This window comes from Taeniopygia guttata, chromosome 2 (genome assembly GCF_048771995.1).
Source record: "Taeniopygia guttata chromosome 2, bTaeGut7.mat, whole genome shotgun sequence".
NCBI lineage: Eukaryota > Metazoa > Chordata > Aves > Passeriformes > Estrildidae > Taeniopygia > Taeniopygia guttata.
The window spans coordinates 126,088,705-126,112,109 of NC_133026.1; the positions used below are offsets into that span (position 1 = coordinate 126,088,705).

Sequence of the window (23,405 nt, forward strand, 5' to 3'; positions counted from 1 at the left end):
ATATTTTAAAAATTACCCCCATAATGGTTAAATAATAGAGCTTTAAAACTCTGCACCTGTGACTCCTGTAATACTCACTACCTATACATATGTGACCACAAAGTCTACTTTGGATCATACATTAATGTCTTAAAACAACTGCAAATTTTTCATACTCTTAAGAAAGTAAATATATTTATATTGTGCTAATATTACAAAATATGTAGTATCAACTAGCATGCTGTAAATTATTTTTATGAACAAATATAACCTATGGAAATAAAAATTTATATATGAGAAAATAAAACAATTAAAATAAGCTGTCATTTGAACTTATATACCCCAGGATTCCTTTAAACACTTTACTGCAGAACTGTAGATTTGGCAGCTGTTCTTAGTGCATTACCTGTACCTCAGCCCTTTTATTTTTGGAGACAAACACATTTTCCTTGTAAAGCATAAGCATCATCCCAGATTCCTGAAGTTGCTCTGAATTCAGGTTTTTGCTATTCAGAGCGATCTTCACATCACACAGGTATGCATGAAAATTTCCTTCACAGGAAGAGAAATCAACAGCATTTGGTCTTATTCTCCTCTCTTCTATTCTAACCACTGGAATACAAACCCACACTGTTACTTGTGCCCAAGTGGAAGCATTCCCACTTCTCCAGGTAGCATACTTCCTAAATGGTAGTACTTCTCCAGATGAGAGAAACTTCAAACTTTCCTGTAGTTTAACAGTCTATTACAAGGGACTGGCTAAAAAAGAGCCAATGAATATTATAAGAAGAACGTGAACAAATGCTTTATTTAAAAAAACACAATGGAAAATTTGATGACTCCTTAATACTAGCTAAGTATTTTTCAAAGACCATGCTACTCAAAGAGCTTTTTTAACTTGACAAAGCCTAAGGAGAGTAACTGACACAAACAAACTTCTTTTGTCCATAGTTGTGAGTGGAAGCTGAAGGTGTTTTATAACCCATGATGATAAATACTCTATTCTCCCTTACCTCCTAAATGAATGCAGATTTGGGACATGATTTTTTAAATTGTGTTTGCAGTCCAAGCCCTGCTAACACTCAACTTTATCACATGACATCAGCTTGTTTTCCTGGGTCTGACATTTTCACACGTGATTGCACATAGGATATGCTACAGTGAATATCAGTATGAACTGCTTAAAATATTCAAAGAAATTAGGAAAAAGAACATAACAATGGAAAAAAAAAAAATAGGTCCTATATAGGAGAGCAGGCTACCTAGGGAGGCTTTCACCCTTGTGATCAAAACCAGCTTATAATTTAACTGTCTTCCACACCCTTATATGTGAAATCTGGAATGCATCTAGGGTTTTGCAGGGCTCATAGATGGCACAAAAGGAAGAATAACATGAATAATTACAACAAATCCTCAAAAGTCCTCAAATAGTAGCTTAAACTGTTTAAGTCTAGAGCAGCTACTCAGAGGCAGAGTGAGAAATCTAATAGTGGATTTGAACAAATATTCAGCTTCAGTTGAAAGCAAAAAATTATAATATTGAAATATGTTCATTAAAATCAAAAGCCTAAAAAATTAAATCAAGGCCTTTTATGGAAGACAGCTGAGTCACCCAGGTGGAATTGTACACAGGCTACATATTGTGAGTATTTCTTCATCACGCTTTTCTGGCCAGGATGGTTATAGCATAATGTTTTTTTCCAAATAAAGCCATTTTCAAATACAATATGAAACTTGTTCATAACTAATCTGAAGATTTGTAAAATATATACAAAATCATATAAAATGCATATCTTCACAGATAGTTGCACATGCCCAAATTTTATATTGGCCATTACTACAAAATGTTTTTAAAATCTCCATTTGTAGATGAAAACAAGGAATAGAAACAATATTAATGTCCATATACATTAATAATACAATGCATCTAAAGCATAAAAATATATAGTGAGCTATTGAAACCACAACTAGTTTCTCTTTTTTTATGTTAATTATGCAACAAAACAAAAAAGCATGGATTTCTCCCAATGAAATGCAGACAGACTTAGTTTGATTAAACTAAAATCCCGATATGCATTTGCTGTGTTTGTAGCCAGATACAACTTAGTTATGAATTTCACAGTGTGTCTGCATTCTATTTTTATTACTATTATATGAACTGTCTCATAGTTTCAAAATATTTAAATGATTATTACTTGACTCTGCTTACTGTCTTTCACAGGCAGTTTTACCCCTGTTCCATTATTTAAAATGCCTTTCATTTGATTAAACATACTGCATTTCAGTTTACTGTAAAATTAAGTTTTATTATGGTATATATTTGATAGTTTTTTACAACATAAAATAATGACCCAAATTGGCAGCTAGGCAGAAGCTTTAAATTTAGACAGAGATGCTCCACATGTACTGCTCATACCAGGAATTTTTCATGTTCTGTTATCAGCAAGAAACCCCATAGACCCATAAGCGACCCTAAATACTATCACTTTACTGTAACTGAGCCCAGTAACAACGACCTGACTTTCAATATCTTCCATCTTTGCAACAAAATCTGTACACACATAGAAGAAGTGCATGTTTCACCATAAGTAATGCTTTTAATGCTGCTTGTAACACTCAAGCTCTTGTTGATAACTGTCCTCCAATTAATAAAATGAACTGCAAACACAAACTCTTAAGTTTATGTTATTTTTCAACACTTGGTTGTGGAAACATGGAATTAAATCCAGATCCAGATGTTCTTCCCTGTCTGTTACAGATTCATGCAAGCTCACACATGAGGAAAGGCTTAGCTTCAAGCACATGAAAGTCAGAAGTTCATTGTCTAAATGGGATATTATTAAAATTGGGATTAAAGTGGCTTTACCAGATGTTTAATCTTGTGAAATGCTTAAAAGCAGCATCAAGTCAGACTTGGTGTCAACTGCTTGCTCTCTTTTTAATCAAGATTTGCTAAACAATACTTTTTTAGTATTTTTAGAATTTAAATAAAATATGACTAGTGTTTTGGAAGGGCAGTTTTTATTTCAGATGAATTTTTGCTGGAAAAAAAAATTATCAGCTTTCTGATACAGAATAGTAATATCATAGATGATTTTAAGAGCTGCATTTTCAGATAATGCCCAAATAACTCTCAAGGTTTTCATCAGCCTATATTTTACTGACCTAAAATTCAAACACAATCTCAGTGACAAGGGATCTGACAAAGAACCTCTAAGCAATGCCATCTGTGATGAGAATCTGACAAGTTCAGCTCTAGAAAGGTCAATGTAGAAGAATAACCTTGCTTGCCGTATCCATCACAACAAAATTCAGCAGTTTGGATGAAAAAAATACTCTCCTTTAGTCTGATCAATCATGCAATATCAGGGTATACTATGAATAAGTACTAACATGTTTTCAAATATAGTTTTTTTTTTTTTTTTTTTTTTTTTTGCTGTCACCTTCAAATCCGCATAATACTCCAGTTTGGGAGACTACTTCAAACTGTTTGACATTGTTGAAAGAAGGAATTAGAAAAGTCATCAGAAAGAAGTACTTCAGGAAATAGTGTTTTCTTTAAATAATAGCACATAAAATCCCTCAAAGTATTTGTAAAATTATGTTTATTTTTAGTTGAAAAATTTGTATAAGCTTAAATTCTGTGTAATTAGTTACAAAGTTGTTCGGTCAAACAACCCCCAGGCCATGAACCCACATTAATTGTTTTATTCCTTCATGAGTTACTCAATCCTGTCTATGCAGACAATGCCCTTCAGCAACTTTTCAGAGCTTCTGATCTGCAGGAACACTTTGACCTTCTGTGTGCCTCTTCAAAATGTGACAGCAAGATAGAATTACTCACACTTTGCTTTGCTCAGAGCTCAACTTTTTCCACGGACATGTCAGAAAAATAACCACAGTAATCTGGTGACATTTGAGTCTGGAAGGAAGCTCAGCATTAACTTTTTACTTTCATAGGTAACTATGAAAAATTCAAGTACAAACACTACATGGAAATAAGGATGAATGCAATGAACCCTGTGCATAATTAAGGAAAATTATGTAGGAAAAAACAGTAGAAGGTACATGACAGAAGGGTAAAAAGTGCTTTATTGAAACCAATATCAAGAACTGCTATAGTACACTAGGTTTAACTGATCAATCAGAAGTCTACAAAAGGGTATAAATATGGCCCAAACTCTTTCAATACCTTCCACTGTTGAAATACTATGCACAATAGTGATTCATAAACTATGAAACCTTTTTCTTTGGCAGGATGGAGCAGTTAAGTAAATTAGAATTAAATAATTTATTTAGTTCTTTAAATAGTTCATGATATCTTTTTAACCACCAAGGTAACTTACAATAAGAAGATAATAACTTCCAGAAGTACTACATGTTCTAATGCTTTAATCCATGCATAGTTTTTTCTCCTTTTCATTTTACTATCACTCAAAGAAAAATTCAGTAATAGTAATTAGCACGCTGACTAGATGGTTTCCGGCAACCAATCTAGCGTAGCAGCCTACAGGTAGAAGCACAAACATGAAATAAGACTGGACTATGAAGACATTCAAATCTATGATAGATATTCACCAACCTTAAAAAATACATTTACAGTGGTTAGATGAGTCAAATTTGATAAGAATGATTTAAAGATTATCACATCTTTTAGCTGCTGTAGTGCCACTTAATGAGTATAAACCGCTAAAGTCACTTAAAATATACCCCTATTTTAAAGAATGCTTTAAAATGAGTACTCCAAACAAAATATAGAGTGTGACACAGTGTGGATAGTGTGGTACCACTCTTCGTGCATGATAGTTTAGTATTTCTAAGTCCCATTGGCATGACAGGGAGGAAGGAATCCCTTAAGGCTGATATTAAGTTAAACTGTAAATGTATTTTACATCATCACCATCATCTGTGCCATAGGCTTCGTTAAACAAAACGTAGCACATGAAAGCTAGACAATTATTGGTAAAATATGTGGAAATGCCCCTTAGCTCTCTGGCTCTCCCCCTTACTCATGATGCTTTCTAATATGTCATTTTTTTCCACAGGGGTTGCCTGTAAGAGCAGCCTCTCCTGCAGTCAGGGTAGAGTCATACACACACACACACACACACACTTAGGAGTGCTCCAGTCCCACCTCTTCCGTACGGTGATGGTAGTAGCTGGCACATCTCTGTGCCAAACACACACCCAGGTGGGGCCATTTACTGGCTACCAGCTGTCATTCATCTCCTCTGTGAATAAAGGAGCAAGATGTCATATTGCTGCTTTGCATGCTGCTTTGGAATAGATGGTGTCTGATTTGTGAATAAAGGTATGCTACAGATTAGCAATCATAGTTCTGGACTAAAACAACAGCAGCAGACGCTTTTGCTATACCCAAGACCAATTCAGACTTGGCTGCAGCCCATTGCTGGTAGTGTGCAGCTCCACAGTTGTCATGAAGAAGTCAAACTAGAATATTTGCATTAGAGTGGTGCCCCCCATCTATTGTGCAATCATAAATACTGCAAGCACTGCATACTCTTATTTTAGCTCAGTGTTTTCCAGATAGTCAAGATGAATGGAGACCCCCATACATTTTTAGAGTATGAAATGTATTCAGCCTTCTGATCTTGACAGCTTGCACCAATCTCTCACCAGCCCCAGCTAAGGGGAGTAAAGCCTGGCAGGAAACACTGGCAAAGAAAAGTACAGCCACTGCTGCCCTAAAAGTCTTTTGAGATCCCAGACAACCAGTAGAAGTCAAAGCACACCACATGGAGTCTTCACCTGTGCTCTGACACCAGCTTCCTGAGAAACCAACCTGGCTTGAAGGGATGTTTGCACCCTCCCCCACGTCAGATGTGCTATGCACTACTTGGTTACAGTTATGACTAAATAAAAATCTCTACTACTTGGAAAAAAAAATTACATCCTTCACTTTATAAAGGTAACAGCTTCCAGATGGTACACCTGTCAAGGCAGATCACTTTATGAATGAGTTCCAGCTACTTTGACAATATCATTTTTAGTCCAGATGCAGAAAAAGAAGTCCAGAAACACAACAGGACAGAGAAAATCCAAATTTCAATTGTAAGGTTCTCTCTTTTAATCTTGTGATGAAGTTAATTTTAAAATAATGCAATGTTCACCTATTGCTTTTGAAGTATAATAATATGCAGCTATATTCTATAGATAGAATTAAAAGGCCCAACTCTGAAAACAGACCAATAATTCCCGAGTAGTATTGTACAATACAACCCAGCAACACTTCAGTATTGTTTTAAGCAAAAGCAGAGCAGAAATGACACAGCTGAAGTGTCTAAGAAAACTGAAAACTCTAAGATATAAGAATGTGTAATTCAGAGGAACTACACATCCCACACAGACACATATTTCTGGCACTTGTGAAGGAATACTTAAAAATAATTTTGAAAAAAAAGAGTTAACAGAAGTTAAGAATTACATGCAATTCTAACCAGTTGAAGTTTTCCCTCCTGTTCCCTTTCCATACATGTTACACCATTACTTCATCCTTTCAGCAATCTTTCTCAGACTGTTTAATCACCTGAAAACCACAGTTCACCCAGCTACTGTTCATACAAGCTTCCAGATCTCTGGGAAAAAGTAGGTTGGGGAAGGTGATTTCCATGGTCAAAACATATTGTACAAAAGATTTAAGCAAAATGTACCATCACATGTCATGTGGGAGATTGTTAATTGCTAGAACTCCTCTGAGGTTCTACTGGGAAGAAGAGAGAAAAGTGGAATATAAGTAGGATGTAAAACAAAAAAGATGAGAACAGCATAATAGTATGCATTCAAATTTGTTTAAGATCTTCATAAACAAAAGTGTTTCTAAGATAAAAATTTAAATTGACTCTAAATTAAAGTTCCAATATTTGCCTATAGGAAACATTTTGCAGTTTGCCTATGACATGTGCAAATAATTTTGATTCTTTTTTTTCTCACCTACAGTGTTCAGGATGCACAAACCATATATGGATTAAACCTTACTGCTAATTTATTTTTTATTATTTACTCCTATTTTTAAATAATTCCAAGATCATTTGTGAAATACTTTTCTCCTTTTGAGGAAAAACATAAACCAAAACACAACTCCCAAAGAAAAACAAAGCACTTAAGGTTTTTTGGATACAAAGAAAATTATAATAATTTCAAAAACACAAGCAGCTGGTGGATTGGCATGTGAAGGCTGATGACAGGTCTGTGGAATTTATGGAACTTGTATATTTCCATTCAGAATAAAAAGAAAACTGAGATACCTATTGCTTACCCTAATACAGTGTGAAAGTCAGAATTGTATTTTATAGTCAAATTTGTCTCAGATAAGAAAAGGACACCCATGCTATTGCTGTTGGTTGCCATGTAACCTGGTACATTTACACAAATGTGTCTAAAGATCACCCACAGCACATCACAACCACAAGTGTCCGTCACCTTCCAAATATATTACAGGCATTTGACTTCCATTATGAAAGATCAAGAGCCTCACAAATGATAATGCTGCAGTATAATATCTTTTTTTATGGAATGCTACAAGAACCTATTTGGAAACAGGGTTTGTATCTTGCAGAAGAGAAACACTTCTGTCAAGGGGAAAACTTGTGGGTATATTGTGATGAGAGATTCTTCTGCTTGGTTTCTTATGCCTGCACCTGGTGGAGCCATTTATAGCAGTTTGCCATCATAAGCATACTGACCTAAAATGGAAATGAGAACCATTACAGAATGACACGCGTACGCTTTCTCAAATAAAAACATGCAGGCAGCCATCAGCAGAACTACATCCATATGATCAACCTGAAGTATGCTCTAAAGCAGCTGTGTGTTGATTGTACTGTAAAGAGAGAAACTGCAGCTGGAAAAATCTTCAGCAACTTCATGTCTTTGCCATCTGATTATAAAGGAGTAGAAACAGAGAGAGAGTAAATATCAACTGCACCGTGCTTCACCACAGCTTCTTTATGAATTAAATAAATTGCAGTACATTTTTGAGTCAGACATTCCTTCATGAACCAGCTATTTAGACAGTCTTCTTTCTTAATAGCATATTAAGTATATTGTTTTATGTGACAGTATATATTGCTTCCATTTATTTGCCCATTTGTCTGTCTCTGAAAACCTGATCGACACTCTTCCCAAAGCTCTCCCTGCTCTCATCCACCTGTCTTCTCTACCTTCTTTGACTCACATTGAAAGCGCTGCCTCTGACTTGCTTAATTTTTACACAGTTCTGGATTATTTCTATTTACAGCCCATTTGCCTTCTCTATAAACTCCAAGAAAATGTTACCTTTCCTCCTCTTTTGTTACCTGCCTTGGGATTTAAAATCATGAATTCTGAGTGCTGTACTTCCTCACTCACTTCACTCAGGCCTTACTGCAGTCTTCTTCCCTGCCTTTTCCAAACCAACAGCTTCCATGGCAGACTATAGCCTTTCTGGCACTGGCCCACATGAGTCTACACAGTGCATTACAAGAGATAATGAGTTTGTTCTGCCCACACTATGACCTAGCCAAGATGAACCTGCTTTACATTTAAATAAGCCTGAATTTTAAAACCCTCCTGAGATAATGAAATACATCAGGTCAAACTCAGCATTCTGTCAACAGATACAAATATTTTGGACTCAGATCAACTCACATTGCACTTTCTCAGAGCCCACATGGAAGACGCTAAATACATCTATGGAATATCTCTTCAGCTATTTCCTCATTCTTCTAATTCTTCTTCCTGTCACAAACTCCACATTGCATTCATAGAAATGTGTGGAAACCATCCCTGGGTGAAGCAAAAAAGACAAGGGTACTCAAGACTACTCCTTGTTTACACTTGGTATTTCCTCAGTAATTTTGGAGGGTTTGGGACTTAAAAATAAATAAAAATCTTATCCTCACAAAACTTCTGCTGAAGCTGCAAAACGACCTGAGTCAGCACTGCTCAAGACAATGTGGATATAGAGGATCCTTAGCCTAGGCTGTTTCTCACTTAGGTGGAGCTGCCTTTCTTCTGATGCTGCCTCTTTTTTTTGAGATCCCTATTTCCACACATTGAATAGATTAACCATCACGTCATGAGTTACAGTGCCCTGTTCAGGACTCTCCAGTACAAAGGAGATGGACACATGGAAGGAAGTTCAACAAAGGGTCATGGAGATTATTGTAGGGCACCTGTCATACCAGAAGAAGTTGAGACAGCAGGGTCTGCTCAGCCTGGAAAAAAAGGGACTCAGGAAGAATCTCATCAGTATAAAAAACCGATGGGAAAAAATAAGAAGAAAAAAATCTAGACTCTTGTCAGGGCTTCCTAGATACAGGACAATGACAGGACAAGGAACAACAAGCACAAATTGACAGAAATTGACATAAAATAAATTCTCTTTTTATGTAAGAAAAATATTTCTCTCTGTGAAGTTTGTAAGGCAATGGAACAGGCTGTCCAGAGAAGTTTTGGAATCTTCTTGGAGACATTAAAAATCGAGCTGAACATGGCCCTGGGTAATCTGCTTTAGCTAATCATTCTTTGAGAAAGGGAGTTCGACTAGATTACCTCCAGGGATGCCTCCTACACTTCAACAATTCTGAGATATCTATAAACTTTTGGTCCATTTCTTGCTTTTCAAACTGTTCATGACTCCCTAATTTTTCCTCCTTCTCCCTTTCCCAGCAATTTGTTTCCCTCTTTCTTGGAAGGCTCATTAATGACACCCAATGGCAAAGTCAGCTCCAATCAGATAGCAGTTCACCATCCCCACATAGTTTTGCACTTCTGAGCAATGCCACATGCAAGAAATCCAGACTAGAGCTAATTATGCTGACTGCACCCTCCAGATCATCAATAAAACAGAAGGTGGATTTTATTTATTTTCTCTCAATTTCTGCTGCCCATTTCCCACCTTTGTCTATAATGTCTCTGGGTGGTTTCTACAAGGCAAGAGGTCATGCTCATTCTGACTAAACCCAAACCACTTCTATGACTATCACTTATTTATTATAATAAGCAAAACCTGCCTTTTAACCTGGAATATCCAAGTAAAGAAGACCTTAAAATCCTGGGATTGTAATGGAAGGTTTACCAAATTTTAGCTTTTTTTTTTTCCAGTTGCCCCACTCATTGCAAAATCAGCCTATCCTGAATACAAGGTCTCCTCTCTCCCACTCCTATAGACCTTGCATAAACAACAGATCTGATCATTCTCTCATTAATCCTGATAGCTTTGATGGAATTATTCCTTTCTTTTGTAGATGCAATCAGGGGAAAAAGTTGGTGTTCCATGCTGCAAGACTTACATCAAAGTACTGGAGCAATAATCAGCATGCTTTCTACTGCTCTTTTTTAAATATTGTATTTAATTACTGTTACAAGCATGGTTGAGCACGAGCTTCAGACCTGGTTATATAGAGCCATACATGCAAGCTGACATAAATGAAAAACTTCAAAGAGCCCTGTTTGTCCAATTGAGATGGGCTAGATTCAATTAAAGATAAGAAAATGGCAAAGTAGTAAATTATTTAATCAACTTCATGTCTGCTTTACTAGAGATTGCAGCATAATTTAGCTTTCTCTAATAAGATTTTACTTTATCACAAATCCAAACAAATAAATTGAAATATCGTCCTGCTTTATGAAAAATACACCCTACCTGCTATCAAAAGTATTTTTTCTGCATTCTGTTATATAAGCTGGTATTGCCAAAAGTTACAGAGTGCTTAAAATATGTAATTATACTGAATAACAGGGACAAAGCCCTGAGGAGTTTTAAAGTCACAGATAAAAGGCAGCACAGTAGATGCAGCTCTGCAGCAGGGACACTGCCATTAGTGCCGCTTGATTTTACTACTAGAAGTAGACTGACAAGTCAAAATGCTTCCATCAAAATGATGGAAGCAGACACAACTCAAAACTATTGAAAAGCTATCTGGAACAGAAAGCAGGGAGGCCCTGCTGGATAAGGTGCTCCTATTTTAACTTAATGCTTTCTGGGCCTATTAATGCCATGACATTTCACCCTCCCCCATCAACAGACACATCTCAGTGGTGGTTATGTCAGGACACGAAAGGAAGCTCACTTGGATTTTCCACTAGGCAGGTACTTCTAGGTATCCCTGGCCTAAAAGTCATTTTTCTAGGTTTTTCCACCCATGCTCTTCTAAGGAGAGCTAAGGAAATGAAGGCAGAATAAATTGTTATTGCTGAGGACTGAAGAAAAATGTAAATACTATGTATCACTTCCCATGTAAAACGACAGAGTCTGAAAACAAGACCCATGAAAAAGACATATAAAGGCAAGAAAGAACCTGTGCAAGTTTTGCTATAAAATAAACCACATATAAGACCAATTTGGAATTGCTTTATGATTCCAAATTTCCAAATTTCCAATCACTTACCTACTGGATGTGAGCCATGTTAAAAAAATCCAATGACAAAGAGAATTGAAATGCAAATGTACAAATAATCAATGAAGATAAATGAATAATGAAAACTACACTTGTCATTTGCTGTGTCCAAAATGAGAAAATGAGAGCATTACAATGGATGCAGAAATATGGTTGCTACAGTTTAAATAGACAGAAGTTCTGTATGAGGTTCATTATCCAAAAAACAGCAAATATTTTAATGCTTTCAAGGAACATTATAGCTTTAGTGAACTTACACAGAAACATAATATGACATAGTAGTCTACTACTTATTTTTAAGAACAAATAAACTGCTTATACTAGAATGCAATATATTCAGGGAAAATATGAATGTTTTGCAAGAAATATTAAAAAATCTCCAACAAGCAATTTTGCTTACAATAATCACTTTGAGAGTGGAAACCAGAAGAATCCTGCTTAGCAACCAAAATATTCTTAAAGTGTCACCCATCAGCTGGGCAGGAGAAAAATAAACAAAATATTATATTATTACGTTACTGCTGTTTCTGAAGCCACGTCTTTCCTTAATCCAGACAAGGATCCTTTTTTTATTTTTTTCCTCTGTTGAAGCAACAAAAATGAGTAAATCTCTGGAAGCTAATTTCATCATCACTGAAAATAAAGCCTGTGCTGTCATATAGATCTCTCAGGTCTTAAATAAGAGCAGGAAATATTCTTGAAAAAAAATCCCTAACCATATCTCCTTAAGGTTCTCTTGCATACACAGGCACAAATAAAGAATAACTCTGTGAAAACTTATATAACCAATCTGGTACAAAAGTCATGCAAGCAAATGGAATACTCTGCACAATTTGTTCTAAGGCAGTGGTGAAACACCTGTTAGACAGTCTGAACTACATCTTCCATGAGGCACTACAGTCTAAATTAAACCAATGTGATAGAGGAGATCTAATCTAGTAAGGAAGACAGAAAACAAATGTCAAAAGACTAGAATTGCCTTGGGATAAAATTTGTGATTCCAGCTAGCTCTAATGTCATGTGTTCAGATAGGCGGCTGCCATTTCCATCACAAAGCCCCAGATAAACAGGATTGTAGCCTGGAGAGGTGACATTCTCTGTCCACTGCAGAGAGAGGCTGCTGTGCTCCAGATGCACTTCTGGAACATCCAGACAGAAGAGCAGTAATTAATAGCAGCAGTCTGGCAAGTGACTCACCCTGAGCTGATTCAGGAACTCTGTTCCCTGCCTCTGTATGTGTAAACCTATTTGGAATAACTGAATAATTAGGAAGGCGTCACATTTGAGATAACCTGTCAGGTTCTCCAGATACAAAGACCAATTTAAAGGTCACATTAAGCTAAATAGAAGTTTAAGAAGAGTAGAGATGAAGGCAAACCCAGAATTTTGGCACAGATTTTGCAAAGAACCATAAAAAAAACAAAAACAAAAACAAAAACAAAACAAACAAACAAACAAACAAACCAGCAAGGTTGTCTGAGTGTACAAGACTAATGAAATCACTTGCTTATCCCAAAAGCAGAATAAAGTGCAGCTAGATTATATGGGTCAGATTTTTTTTTTTTTCCTTAAAAAACCCTAGTGATAGAGAATCCTCAGTTTTCTGTTACTCAGCATTCCTGAATTTCATTCTCAAAGGTGAAGGTTTTCCTACATACCAAAACTAAAGCAGGGGCCTTTGATTGGTTGTTACCTCAAGGCTTTTTCTTGAAAACTATTTATTACCTGTTTATACACATGGATGTCTTTTGTTTATAACAGTCTTTTGCATACTGAAAATATTTTATCACAGTTTCACCATTTAAATGAATTAAATGTGTCTTTTTGTCTCAAAAGAGAATTTTCCATAACTCTTGTAATTTTGTAACTCAGAGCATGCTATGAATTTTAGCTCTTTTCTGAAGTAGGGAGGCAAAGAGTGGATGCATTACTTCATAATTACTTCATTGTCAAGTCTTCATCAGGTCTGGAGTGAAATTACTAACTTAGATACCCTGCATATGGCAATCTGGTTAAGAAAACAAGAGTAACATCTGACATTCATTATTCAAAACCATCACTATTTTTTAACTCACAAATTCTGTGGTCCACTCTATCATTCAGACACTGATCTTCAGAATAAATATCTTGTTCTTCATCCTAATTTTCTATTTGTGCATTTCCCTCTTCTCACTAATCATTTTACAGTTATTTATTACCAAATTTCAGCATGTGATACATAACAGATAAAATTTCCCAAGATAATGATCTTTCTTTCCTATTGTTGGAATGCTACCAAACTGTCATATTTCACCCATAAAATATATAAAGTATACTTGTTAGTCTGCTGCAAAGTCATTTATAAAAATGTTGAAAAAAACCAGAGCCACTGTTGACCTTTCTGGGTAGTCAGATACTGATAACTCAGCTTTAAGTATTGTTTCCAACTAGTTAGGTACCTCATTCTTAATTTCATCTAGATCACATTGACCTAATTTATTTATGCACTTCTTTGTGGGACAGTGTCAGAAACCTTGCCTGAAGTCAAAATTAATCCTATCTGTTCCCAGATCCGATTAACCTAGAAATCCCATCAAAGAAAGTAATTAGAGTACATTGATGTGATTGTTTTTGACAAAACCATTCTAGCTGTTTTTATTGTTTTATCTTCTCTGTACAAACACACTGAATGCTAATAACTTGTTCCAATAACTTCCCAGATGTTGAAATTACACTGATTCATCTGTAATTCTACAATAGTCTATTTTTCCTTTTTTTAAAGTTGGGTACTATGTTTGCTAATGGTTCAGGGATTAAACTGGCTAGGTTTTCTAAGTACTTAAGGGCAAATTTAATTGGATCCTGTCAACACAAATACATCATGTTACATTAATATTCTTTAAATTATTCCTTCCCAATTCTGTTTGTACCTACTTGAGAATGGTAATGTTGTTTGGTTAGATACTTGCCTACAGAAAGGAGATTCATTTTTTTCTTTTTCTTGTTATTCTTTCTTGCTAAGTAATGGACCAGGGCTATCTTTTTATGACTCTAATGCATCATTCTAACACCTTTAGAATTTTTCCCCCGAAGTTTTCATGTTTATTTATGTGCCCTAATGCATCCATATTTCTGAGTATATTTCCTATGTTTCCTGACAATTATGACAGTTTCCAGCTCTGTTTTTAACATGTTCTCTTTCAGTAACTGCTAGCTCTCCGTCACTCATTTATCCTTTAGATTATCTTCCCAGGAGATCACTTCTACTAGGTACCCAGGTTCATTAAAGTACGCTCTTTTAGAAATTAGTTGTTTGTATTCTACTACTATGTTTGCTTCTCCCTAAACCTATAAATATTGCCATTTTACAGTCACTTCCACCGAAATTGGCTTCCAAGTGGAGACACCTAGTTTCAGAAATCTCCTAGTCTCAGCCAAATCTGATTGTGATAATAACAACTTTCTTTATCTTTTAAAATAAACTTGTTCATATGTGAGACCTTCTCTATGCTTACACATTGGTTTTGGAACTGAATATCCAATGCTCTTCAATTCAACCACACCAATTCATTCAGATATTTCTAGCGTCTCCATTCTTCTAAGTAAGCCGCCTGCAATAGATTCCAATAAAGATAATGTCCCTTTTCCCTTCACAGCCTGTGAAAAGGTGAGATGTGCCTTCAAGAATTCTACTTCTCACTTTCTTACTTGAACATCAGAAAAGTAGAAATACATTTTTCAAATGAAATATAACTCTACTAGTTTTCATTGGTTTGTCTTTTCTAAAGTCTTACCCTTCTAACACACCAGCCCCAGATCATGGCATCTCTGTAATTCATACCAAGTAATATTTCTGGATGCCCTTCAGTCATTTCTGCAGAGAACTCTCAATGCCTAAAGGTTTTAATCTTCACTCTTCCCTACTATCTTTCTATAATTTTCATATTCCGGCATCAATTTTCAGATCTGTGAATAGTTCAGCCTATCAGTGATATCTTAATTTACAAGTAGGTCTTTGTCATTAACACATTTCAAATTTGAATGAAAGGGGCTGGAACAACTCTCCAGTGAGGAAAGGCTGAAAGAGCAGGGGTTGTTCAGCCTGGACAAGAGAATGCTCAGGGGAGACCTTATTGTAGCCTTTCAATAGTTAAAGGGAGCATATAAGAAAGTTGGAGAGAGACTTTTTGCCAAAACTTGTGGTGGCAGGACGAGACAACTATTTTACACAGGAAGAGAGTAATTTAGATTAGATATCAGAAAGAAATTTTTTTATTGTGGAGATGGTGAGGCACTGGAACAGGTTGCCCAGATAAGTTGTGGATGCTCCATCCCTGGAAGTGTTCAAGGTCAGGTGAGATGGCATTTTGAGCAACCTGGCCTAAAGGATGATGTTCCTGCCTATATGGTTCGTATCGGATGATCTTGAAAAGATCCCTTCCAATCCAAATCCTTCTATGGTTCTTTGCAATCTGACTGTCCTCATGGCTGAGTGAGCTGAAAATTGAGTGTGTTATCTTCCTGAAATTCATCAGAAGAGTTTTATTAATTGTGTGCCTATATATACATTTGTGCTAATAGAAGCAAAATCAAAAAGAAGGGAAAACAAAGGTGTTTAGAAAATCTGTAAGCTCCACAATAAAAGCCATCAACTATATTAATCAAATCTTTCAAAATTAATACCTAAAACAGAAACTATTCTGCTACAGATATGTTTTTTAGGACTTGAACATTTTTGTCATTGCTTTAGGCAGAAGCAATGCAATCCTAAGTGCCTTTTAAAGTAGTACGTATGATGTGAATACTTGTCAGTCATGTCCCTTGATCTCATTATGGCTGAAATTTTTCATTAAATTATCTTCAAAACTGTGGAGAAAATCTGAAATATAAATATTACAATGGAAAAAGTGTGACTTTAAGCTAAATCTTTTAGTTTACACTAAAATAAGCATTGAAAGTGTGTATTCAGAACACTGGACAACACTTGCTACATGGAGGTAATTGTGGAAAAGGGATCTATCTGCAACAGGAAATTCTACCACTGACAATAAAACACTTGGATACAATTTTGAGACAATCTGCATAGACTCTTCATTACTGAACATGTAACAGTTATTTATGTTAAAAACACAGTAATCTCATCTATAATTTTATGAGCATATCTAGCGATGGAAAAATACATCCACACAAGCAAATATTTTCACAGTTATGTAATAATTTGAAATAAAGGCATAATCAGTATTATTGAAATGGATGTAAGAGAGACTTAGAAAGTATCTACACATTTTGCATTATAAATGTATTAGAAAAATGCAATGAAAATTTAAAAGGATCTATTATATTCTAAAATCATTGCATATATAAGACTTATTTAATATCTCAAATTAATACTAAATAAAAAACTGGGCATCTGAGTCAAAAAATCAAATTAAATGAAAAAATAATACCAAGAAATAATAAATTCCAGTAAGATTTAATATTTTTGTAATAGACAATGTCATATTTCACATTTCACATGCACTACCACAAAACAAACTGAAACATTTTGTAAATATCAACTGGTAGAGAGCCATTATTTGCATTTTAACTGTTTAATTTACATTTATATAAGTTATTGCATTCACATGAGAATTTATCAGTAGTCATTTTCTCACTATTGTTTTATGCACAATTGTGATTTTCAGCCTTCTGCAGTATAGCTTAATATTTAAGAGAGGGTTTCTTTTACATTTCACTAGCAAAAGCCTGGCAATTTAACAATCTCTCTACAGTACAAACATTTATGAAAATGTCAATCATTGTGGCTTACACATGCTTAAAAATATTTGAAGTTTCACAAGAAGGTAGTAAGCTCAGCTTCTTGTCCTGTTTTTGATAAGATAATAGGCTGCTATCATTGGAAAGTCTCCCATGTCTTTCCACTCCTTTTATCTGGACCAAAATATGGAGAAAAGGCAGATTTCTTTAATGTCTATTTAAAGGTTCCATTAAAATGACCTTATCTGCAGCTCATTTTAATTTATTCTCACATTCTCTTCAAGAAGACACAGGAGATGGCTTCTGGAGTCTTTAAGGTTATGTAAACCTAATCATTAAAACCACAGTATGTGTTAAGTCTTTCCCACCACAAGATAGCATTATAAAAAAATAAACAAAACTATCAGAGACAGTAAAAAAGCATTTAATTTAGTCCATAATTTCCAAAGATGCCTTAATCTAGTGTTGTTTCAAAGATGGTGTAGAGTGCCTTACTCACACTGTGCTGAAGAGAGTAAAACAGAGAAACACTTTTACATAGTTTAAATTATTACAGTGAATCAGATAATGGCAGTTTATAAAGAGTAGGGTGCTTTGGTGCAGACAAGAAACAGAAATGAAAGAAGAGGAAGTGAAGCTGCAAAGATCTAAATATTGAGAGATAATATATCTTCACTAGAAGACAACTTAAATAAGCTATAGCACAATAACTTTCAGAATTGCACAAACATTCCTGACAAAGCAAGAAGGCCCAATGCAAACATTATAGCTCTTTTAAAGAAAGAGGAACATTGAAATCAACAAAAGACCCACTGGCTTCAACAATACCCAATTTCCTTAAGATGCAGTAACACCATCCCTCCACTGTCCCAATTTTCTAAAAATGTCAAAGCTGAAATAAAACTGTAGTGGTGAAAGTATTGAAAAGAAGTCTTGAAAATTGTAATGCAGTCTGTGAAAAAGGAAAAGTTTCAAGGGAAATTAAAAAATTCAAGGATTTCAAGATGAAAAAATAGAGGGGTCAGATGTTATGAATCCATCTAAGACTTTGTTACAAAGAAATTTATTCATCCTTGATGTTAAAATAATAAGTTAGCTCTGGTCTCTTTCTGCAGTAGCCTACAGTGCCTAAGCCAACAAAGTAAAGTGTTTTTACACTTTCCATTAGAAAGGAACAAAGCTTTTTCTCTTACTAGCAGAAAAATGTTATAGACATCCCATAACAGTCCTAAAGTTCACCTTACGCATTGAAGAAAAATCTTTCTCATTGAATGACACTAAAATTTTTAAGAAACTTAAAAGGAGATTTTTAAAATAATGGTTGAATGTGCTCCAGTTTATATAAACTTTGTCAAAAACTGTAAGAGACATTTTAGTTAAGGAACACACCCGTGAGACAGAAAATCACCAAATCAAAAAGATGTCAACAGGATGGAAAGATCTGTAAATTTAATAATTTAATAATTTAATAAAATGTAAATTTAATAATTTAATAATTTAATAAAATTTAATAATTACTGGAATCAGATCCTTCCTACCAGATCCTCCAACCAACGTTATTGTGCTATTCATAGATTTTTACTGATATCACATCCTCTAATATCCTGCAATGAAGAATCACAGCTATAATATCAGATAAAGGTTTGAACTGTACTGACAACTTATGACCAAAACAAAGTTGTGAAAACAGTCCAGTGAAATTTAGAGTTCTATAAAACAAAAAAGAATTAATTACTCATTACAGTAATTTAAGAAAAAAAGGAATGCTTTGCAAATAAATATAGGTCAAGTCACAAATCTTTTATCTAGAGTAAGGAATCCAACATTTCTAGACCAACCACTCTCAACAATATCTTTCATTTCTCACAAACATGTTTTCATTAGTTAACAGTTTTAAGTTAAAAAAGAAAAAAAAATCCTAAAAAAAGAAAATGCCTTTCATCATTACAATAAAGTCCTGGACTGCTCCAGAGTCAGTTTCAGAATACATACAAGGCTGTAGAATGAAGAGTGCAGAGGAAGGAAAGCATATAATGCTTCTAGCAGTTCCCTGCAACATTTTTTTCATACTAGGAGACTTGATACTTACACAGGGTATAGATGATCATAAATTCTGAAAGACTTCTGCCCCACTAACTCCTTTCTTAAAAGTGCAGTTGAAATTAGCAGTGTAGAATTTTATTTTATCATGTGCTAACATGATAAAACAACAACTATACTATTTTTACAACTTCAAGGAATTAACGATCAAGATTTCCATGTTTTCTGAACAGTTACATGTACTTAACTTTTTATTTAATTAAGACTCTGCAATAGTTCTCAAAACCAATATCCAAGAGATTTACATGCAGTAGGTGCATGATTAAAGGCTGCTCATTGAACTTCTCTGATTGACTGGGCTTGAGGCATGAGTTTAATGAGGGAGACATATGCAGCTAGCAAACTCAGCTTTCAGCTATTTCTCTGCTTCTCCCAGAATCCTTAAGCTTTGTATTTGCTTAATTCTTAGACTAATTTGCACCTTTCTATTTCTGATAAGGCAAAGATGTTATATTTAGTAGTTCTAAATAGCTTTGATCATACTGTCAAATAAATGCGAAGAAAGATGTCTTCAGAGCATTAGGGAGAAAACATCTGCCCCTGCTTGAGAATTTGTAACATTTCAATAGAAAATGTTCCAGAAGAATGAACAGGGGTGGGGTTTTCATTGCTGTTTGGTTTCTTGCCAGATTTTCTATCTGGTTTTAGTCAGTTTTCAAAAAGCTTAAAATATGAAGCAATTACATGTAAGACTAATCACTAAACCTTAGATGCAAATGAACAGTAGTCATTATCAGGCAACTCCTCAATATCTCCTAGCAAAGATACAGAAGTTAGTTATACTAATTTCAAACACTAAAGGCTTTGAAGCCTAAAAGAGCCTATAGCCACTTTATGAATGAAAGGATGAATTCAAACAATAACAAACAATTTCTGCTTTCAGCTGTTGCTGTTGTGGAGTTATATTTAATTCTTACTCATTAAGTAGCGAGTAACACTTCTTTTGCTTTATTTGTAGATCCAATAGTATAAAATTTTATTTGTCCTGAGTTTAGATCAAAGAGATGAGCATGAGGATCAGCTGAAGAGAATCAATTCTCATTCTCTGAATGAAAAATACCCATTGTGGGCTGCTCCCAAAAAAGACAGTTTAATTATAGATCCGGGCACATTTCAAAACCACATTAGAAAAAGACCTATAACTAGACCCGAAACTGACTTTTTTCCTAACACTTTAAAATATCACTTGTATCATTTATTGTTACAACTGTGCTTATCACTTTCAGATTAAAATATATGCTGTCATCCAAACTGTACTACTCTGCAGGGGTTCCATGCTGCTTTCATTTAAGGTAAATGTTCTCTGCCTCTGACCTCAATACTGCTGGGATATTGTAGCCTCTTAAGGCAATCTTTACCCTTGCAATCTACATTTCATTCACAATCTACAGACCTGCAAATCTTCTTTTTATCTATGGTGAGTTCTACAGGGTGCAATCAATCCATTCTGAATGAAAAATAAATTCCACCGTGGATAAGCAATAGTCATCAAGCAGACATTAAATTCTCTTTTTTTCTTATACCCACAGTGCAAACAAGGCCACTTCATGTTTACATTAATTACTCTGCGATAATTGTGAGCCAATTCTCAGTCTCTCAGGTCACTGCAAGCTCCCTCTGGGTCATTTCCACAGCAACTCAGAGGCCACACAGGAAGACCTGACCTAAGAGCCAATGTCAGTGAATGAAGGACAGTTGCTCATGAGAATGTTCATACACCTCTGCCTCTGGATATTTAATGAAATATAATCTTATAATTCTTCTGGAACTGCTGAATTGTGAAGTCTTATTTCCCATTAAACTGGTAGATAGCCGGAGAGGTTTTATGAAAGAAGATGATTTCTATATCATCAGATGATTTTCAGTTCCCTTTAATCTACCTTTTTAAAGACTGACCTGAAAATCTACCATAACACCTTTTTCTTTTTGTTTTTTTCAGTTTAGTAATCTAGGATAAATAACATTCTCTTTAGAAAACTGTCACTTTGGTAAACTTATTATACATTCATAATTTTTAAGTTTGCATTCTGAAAAGATAAAAGTTAATAATTATGCTAGTTACATAAGAGATTGGATAACAGGTGTTTTCAAGTGTTTTATAATAAAAATAAAAATATAAAAAACTAAAGAAATTTTATTCATGGTCATTTTAACTAAGCAGTATGTCTTCCTTTTTTCAATAATGGACTAGGGCCAAAGTCAAGTACAGAATCCAGCTCTTCTGGCTCCATTGCTCTGCTGTGCCACCTTGGCACTAAATTTCCTCTCTGCTTCAAAACAAATAGTGAAATACAGTGCCTATGTAACTAACTACATTAAAAGTGCAATTTAGGCGAGGGAAAACTTTATCTTCTTAATTGAAAAAGGAAGTGTCCATCTTTCAGCTATCATTAGTTAAGTCTACTACAGCAACATCATGTTTTGAATTCTGACTTTGCTTAATTACAACTCTGGGCAAATCCTCACTGCTTGTGGTTAGCATAAAACATTTATATGTATGACCTACAGAAATTCAAAGCTTGAAAATAAACCTTATAAATCTATTCTTATCTTAATTTAAAATACTCCAGTATACTCTGCTCATTGCCTTAAGTACTTGCAAGATCTGAAATGGTAATTTCCTGTTACAGAAGAAAAAAAAAATAATGTACCCATATTAACCTGCACAAAATGCATCTGTGCTTAGGAGACTGAGTAAGGAATAATCTTAGTTTCCAAATACTCTGTTTAAAGTAGCTGCATGTACACTACAAGCCCACAATTCCCACACCAATTTGTCTTCCTGCAATCACTGTTTCTTAGTGCTAACACTGTTTTTCTCTCTTCTTTTGTAGTGTAAAGCACCTACACTAAGAGTGAGAATTGATTTATTAGCACTCCTTTTAAGTAGAATTAATGCACAAAGATGCATCTCGAGCATCCCTCTACTCCTGTGAAAGAGCAAAGTAACTCTGCAGCCTATTCATCTTTTTCTAAACTTAAAATCATTTGCATGAGCAATGATGTTAGAGATACTGCTCCTATCTGGGAGAGATGCTAACCCCAAGAAATAGCTACTGTATTCTGACATTTCTTTTGCAAAGGAGACAGACCACTCCAATTTGCTTCAAATATAACTGATGCATGGCAGAATGAGAAGCACTAGTTCACTCCTGCAGCACAATTAATTTCTTTACTGTAACTGGGTAGGAACACTTGACAGTATGAAGCATCTAATTGCAGTCACTGAAAAAAAAAAAACCAAAAAAACCTTCTTTTGTGACAGGGGAAAGGCATAAGTAAGGCACAAAAAGCAAATGAGAAAACGCCGTGTCTGGCTGAAGTCCACACCCTTACTTTTCCCATTAGTGCAATGTCTTGTTTCATTACAGATTTACTACTGCAAATCAGTGAAGGCCATAATTCTACCAGACACAAAACATTACAAACATTTTTTTTTCTAGTTTGCTTCTTTTAAGCGGTCTAAACTTCACTTCCAAGCTCTATTTGATTAATTCTTAAGTGAACCATGTTCCATATGCAAACTATATGCAAAACAATGCTCCAGTAGCCAGCACTATATATTCTACTGAGAAGAAACAGATCCCTTTATCCATAAATCCAGTTTTCCATTATGAAAATTCTGAATTCTTCTTTACTATCTACTCATACACTAAAGAGATGTGATAGTCTATTGCAACATAACGCATTCCTGTAAATAATACCAGTACCCTATTACTGGGTATATTCTTTGCTGTTACTAATTATTCTTATTTAAGTGCAAACAAAATTTTTTACATTTCTTGTGAGTTTAGTGGATTGGTTAGTATCATAGAAACACAGAATTGTAGAATGCTTAGGTTTGGAAGGGACTTTAAAGACCATCTCGTTCCAATCCCCTGCCACCTAGCAGTAGACTAAGTTGCTCAAACCCCATCCATCCCAGCCTTGAACACTGCCAGGGATGGGATATCCACAGCTTCCCTGGGCAACCTGTTCCAGTGCTTCTGAAAAAAGAACTTCTTCCTAACACCTAATCTAGTTCTGATGTCTTCTATTTTAAAACCACTGTCCCTTGTCCTGACACTACCTGCTCATATCAAAAGCTTCTCTCCCTTTTATTTTAAGACCCCTTAAGGTACTGGAAGGCCAAAATGAGATCTTCCCAAAGCTTTGTCTTCTCTACACTGAACAACCCCAACCCTCTCAGCT

General features: G+C 35.1%; 1 protein-coding gene and 1 long non-coding RNA gene across 4 annotated transcripts in view; both read right to left on the reverse strand.

Annotated features, from left to right (window-relative positions):
* MMP16 (matrix metallopeptidase 16) overlaps positions 1–23,405 on the reverse strand; it is a 174,061-nt gene that overhangs the window by 106,893 nt on the left and 43,763 nt on the right. The window lies entirely within an intron of this gene.
* LOC140682450 (uncharacterized) overlaps positions 1–23,405 on the reverse strand; it is a 45,975-nt gene that overhangs the window by 16,067 nt on the left and 6,503 nt on the right. The window contains exon 1 of the long non-coding RNA XR_012054219.1: positions 1–23,405. This exon is cut by the window's right edge and continues 6,503 nt beyond it. This is a non-coding gene — a long non-coding RNA (uncharacterized lncRNA).